We start from the raw sequence: 5681 nt of genomic DNA, 5'->3' as shown, positions 1-5681 counted from the left end.
TCATCAATAGAGTGAAAAGATAATCACCCCGCAGAATGGAAAAAATGTATAGTCAGTTGTCCTGCAGATGAAAGACTAAAATCTAGAACATATAACAAATTGAAAAACTTAGACCCCCCCAGGTACAAAGGCCCAAGCCAAGAACAGGCATCTGAGATGAATACATTTTTCAGGTGAAAAAATATAAATGACAAATAAATATATGAAAAAATATTCAATATCATTGATATGTCATTTTAAAAGTTTAATATGATTTGAGTGCTATTAAAGTTAAATTGTATTTTACAGTGCATTTTGGACTCCATTGAATAATCATAACCACATCAAAAATGTACTAAGATATTTTAGAAAGTACAGATTGGTCACATCAAGGACTTCTTGATCCTATGTAAACAGATTCACAAAGAGAGAATCAAAACAGATATGCTCAGAATAAACTCCAACTGTGAAGTAGTTTCTTAAAATCATAAAATTGACTGAGCACTTTTTGCCTAGGGATTTAGGCTTCCCTGTTCAGTAAGATTTATTGCAAATCAAAGCCACTTTCTGAGGCTGAGTCTGAATCTCCTTCTGCCTTATCCTCATTATTTGTTACAATTGCAATGAAGTCTTTATGCAAAGCTAAACAAATTTATTTTCTTCTAGATAAATCTATATGGAATTAAAAGCCTTAATAACAAGACAAGTATTCATAAAATTAATGTACCTTTATGTTATTTGTATTTTAAAATTGCTGGGGTTTTTTTGGTAAAGCTAGGGTTAAAATTATCCCTGCCAGTGTACTTCTTTCAGTAAATGATTGACTCCCAAACAAAGCTTTCTTCTTTTCTCTTTCCACATTAAATCAAGAAACAAGCTACAATGAAAGTAACTGTAATATACATTGAAATAGAAAAATGCTCAACTGATTTTCTGAAAAGCATCTACTCACAATCAAGAAAAATCATCGTCAATAATTTCACTTGCTTGGTCACCAAGCCCCAACATAAATCCACAGACTCTTAGTCATTTCGGTTGAAGACAGCTACTTTTACATTTTGTGGCTATCTAAGGTACTGTGGAAATTAATATTTTTTTAACTAATGAAATACATTATAAGTAAATACTTGTAATGTATTTACTTAGAAGCATTCAGAATGTCAACAAAACAGTTACAATTTTTTTTTAGAATTACAGAGTGGTATTCAGTTAACAGAAAAACAATTATTTCATATAAGTTGCATCAAAGATAGCTGAAAAAGAAAAACTTCCACCCCATATATAACTAATTTGTGCTGTACACCAACAAGAACTTCCTTTAAATTTCCACACCAATTTTCAACCGCATACTGTACCAGACCAGGTAGTAGCTATTGAAAATACCACCAAAACCTGGTTATCTAAAGACACATCCAGTAGTTTGTTAACTGTACAAAGAGAAGACAGTGTACAGTTTAAAAACAAATCTTACACACAGCTTTACATGTCAATTTTTTTTCTTCAAAAGAAATGAGTTATGTATGGGGGGTTTAAATCCTTCATAGATTAAAAAAAATGCACTAGAACCAACTTATTCATCCTCCTCCTCCTCTTCCTTCTTTTTCTTGATTTTGAAAAGCCTTGATGACCCCCTTTTTTGCTGCATCAGGTTTCCCTTTAGCCTTGTACTTTTCCTTCAGCTTAGCAGCCTTCTTCTCATTTGGCTGCTTGTCATCTGCTATTGTATTCTGAATATTGCCCAAAAATCAAAGGAGAACATCCTGGCCTTTCCATTGGTGATGTTGCAAAGAAACTTGGAGAAATACGGAGAGGAATCTTGAAACAAGGGGAATTGAAAGTACAGTATGATAACAGATAGAAGAACAACCCTTTATGGATCATAGTTATACATCTCTTATTACCATATACCTCTCTGATTGACCAGACATCTGAGACCTATTTAGCTCAACCTATTTTGCAAAATTTTAACAAAAAGTTATTTTGATGTTAAATAGGTAGGTTAATTTATTTGTATATAAAAATATGGGATCAAGTTGTGAATATATTTCAAAAGAATAAAAATATAACCAATACATTTAAAAGTGGGTGTACTGAATCTGTGTAATTCTGTGTTTTGCTATCATTTGAGTACTACAGGGGGTGGTGCTTTCTGTTGTTGCTGTCTTCAGTTTAGAGGAACGATGTGATCTTAGAGGGTTATCAAGATAACCCAAAGACTGGCTATTTCCATTCCTTTTGGCAATTATGATGTACAGCTATCAGTGTTTCTAAGTTGTTATATTCAACTGTGATTAATTTGTGTGGTTTACAACTGTTCCTATATTCTGACTATAAGACCGGGAGCAGCAATAGGCTGTCACTTAAGAAAGCAAACTTAAGTGTCAGACTGGATAGCAAATCTAGCTTTATATAGTAACTCGAATTTTGAATAAAGTTGAGTTGCTAAAATCTCTAGTTTCATTTACAGTTAAATAGGAAAGATTTACATCTACTATATAAATTTTTTCATCACGACTAAGTTCAGTAAGCTCTGTCAAAGTATTCAATTTTTTGTTTTTGTTTTGTTTTCTGAGGCAGGGTGTCACTATGTAGTTAAGGCTGGTGTTGAACTCCCTACAAAACCCAGGCTGTCCTCCAATTCGTGGTAACACCCTGTCTCAGCCTCCAAAGCTCTGAGATCACAGGTGTGCCCCAACATGCCCACCAAAATTAATGGTTTAATGTTAATCCTATCCACACATTTTGCTCTTATGTAGCTCTAGTTTTTCCTCCTTCCTTGTGCTCTTGCTTTCACCCAGATTATACCTTCATATATACTTTCCCAGATTTAAATTTTTTCCCTTATGCAAGCTTTTCTAAAACTTTTTTATTTTTAAGTACTTGGAACACAGTCTGGCTATGCAGCTCAGACTCATAGAGATCCTCCTGCCTCAGCCTCCTCAGCACTGGGAATACAGGTGCACGTCACCACATCCAGTTTTGGGGCTGGCATGGCATGCAGGAATTTCTGGGACTAGTACACCATGTGGTACCAGGATCATACCCAGCTCCTTTCACTTGCCAGGCAGGCACTTAAGACAGTTGAGCTATCTCCAGGGGCTCACTTTATACAATTTTTAAAGTTCAGATAAAGTAAAAATTATTTTTATGCTGTCTCTTTCATATCTACTTATGTAGTTCCTGTTGCTAGTGATTGTAGCAATGAGAGCCAGAATCTTACTATCCCCAGGGAGCAAGGAACAAAGAACAGAGCCTAAGGAAATTGGCCCCTTGTGATCCCTGCAAGCTGTAGACAAGGGAACAGATTCCTGGAGGCCATGCCCTGTCTGTTCTTTGTTCCTTTACCTGGGATATATAAACTTAAGAGTTTGGTAAATACCAGAAGGCAATATAAACAACACTTGTTTACACTAAATTAGTTATGCACATTCCTTAGCCTGTTTTCTTTTCCATAATTTTATTGAGAAACAAATAGAAATGAGATAGTTTTAAATCCAATTAGTAAAACAGTTTCAATAATTAATACATTGCATATTGTTGTCTTAGTGGTTATTCACTATACAAGATACAGCCATGATGTCCTGTTTATAAACACTATTAAAACACATCTTTCTATTCATTGAATTAAGAGAATGTAGCTGTATATTTATCCTATTTTGAATATACAGATACAAAATGGTCATTCATTTGTATCCCTTTTTTGTTTAGTTTGTTATTTAAATATTATAGGTGTGTGAATTCAGCAAAATATTCCAAAATAGTCCAGTAGTCCATAATAGTAGTGGGTTTTCTGTAAGACTGGTAATGTCAGAAGTTGCAGATCAGAGCCTTTTACAGCTCAGCATATTAATATGGCTTTACTTATTATACTTCGTTCTTATACTTTTCTGCTGGATGGTTAAAACCAAGATAAAGCAAGACCTATATAACAAGAAATGTAGCTTTTGTATCTGATAAGGTCAGTCAAATCTCCTCTGGACTTATCCTGAAACCCTATACTGCAGTTTGTAGATCCTCTGTCAGTGTCAGCCATGTGGATGAGTCATGGCCATTGCTTGATCAATTTGCTCTCTGTGAAATCCTGAAAGAATGTTTTCTCTCCATGTGACTTTTCTTAGGCACACTCTACATCATGGATCACTTTCCTCTTTGGCCCCATAATCTCCTTGATCAGAAAATTTGGATGCAACGTAGTTACATGATGTTACAGTACAGTTTCTCCTGTGTCCTGAGTCTTCACTGACCTTGGAAGGCTAGGGCCAAAATATTGTCTTTACTTGCAGCCCTCCTTTTCTCTAATTTTTGTTTTGTAAGCTTAAGTTGTTAACCCTCCAGAAGAGAAGCTTAAAGTTATTACCCTACAAACTAGGCTGTTGAGCTTAACCTCACTATTTGTCTACGTTTCAAACATCTTAGGCATAACATGAAAGAGGTATTCTTCATCAAGTATTGATATGTTGAATTTTAAGTCCCTACAGAATGTGAAGAAAAAAAATTTTTTTAATTAAAAAATATTTTAAAAATAAGAATACGCAATTACATATTTTACAAATAAGTTTAGAAATCTAATCATATACAGCATTGTAGCAGAACTACATGCATCCCTCAATAAATGTGAGAATTTTGGATGGTTCTCAGGCTTACTTAGAGCCTAAACTCAGTGACACTTCTGAGGTTGTATTAATCCAGTCTTCCTGTAGTTTTTTTGGGGTTCAACTGGTAACAGGTAATCCTTATTTCTTCCTTTCTTTTTAGGTTGTAATCTAATGTGCTTTCTCCTTCTGCAAGAACTTTTTTTCATCTTTCTTGTGAAGAGGGACAGTTAGTGGTGAATTGCCTAGTTTTGTCTATCTGATTTTTTTTTAACTGAGAAAAAAAAAAGGTATATATTTAGAATTAGCCAGCTGGACTCAGTTTAGGTGATTCCAATTTTGTTGGCAACACCCAATGCATCAAAATTGGGAGCCAGTCAAACATATGCCTTCTTCTCTCCATCAGGCCTGATTAGGGTATTGACCTTGGCAACAATGTCAGAGAGATTCTTTACAGCGTTTGATTTGGTGCTCATTGGCTTTGACATCCACAATGAACACAAGAATGTTGTTGTCCTTGATCTTTTTCACGGCTGATTCTGTGGTCGAGGAAACTTGATTACGGCATAGTGGTAAAGCTTGTTTCTCCTGGCGGTGCTTTTCTGAGTGTATTTGGGCTGCCTCTGGAGCCGCATTGCCCTGGGAATGTCAGTGGAAGGTGGACGATGTTCTCAGCCTCCCCAGTACTGGGATTACAGGAGGGTGGGTGCCACCATGCCAGGTCACTGAGTCACTGAGCATGGGTGGGGACGTAGGGAGGTTTGGGGGTGGGGTTTGTTGGACCATCACAGCGTATGAGGCACTTGCCTAGGCAGGTGCTTTGTCCACTGGGCTATGTCACCAGCCCAATATTACTGATTTAAAAGAAAGTCTTATAGAGTAGGTCATTTTCAAGTGACAAAGAAACTCACATATTTGATAATTGTTAAAAAATATACGACCCAGGGCCCCGGGATCCTGAACAGACCCAGAGCGCAGGGCCGGCAAGTGAGTTAGATGACCGAGGGCCCCGGGATCCTGAATAGACCCAGAGCACAGGCCCAGCGAGTGAGTGAGACGACCCAGGCCCGCGGATCCTCATTCGACCCAGGCTGCAGGCCCAGCAGGGAA

The sequence above is a fragment of the Octodon degus genome, unplaced genomic scaffold (genome assembly GCF_000260255.1).
Source record: "Octodon degus isolate 3935 unplaced genomic scaffold, OctDeg1.0 scaffold00048, whole genome shotgun sequence".
Lineage (NCBI taxonomy): Eukaryota > Metazoa > Chordata > Mammalia > Rodentia > Octodontidae > Octodon > Octodon degus.
This window is presented reverse-complemented; position numbering follows the sequence as displayed.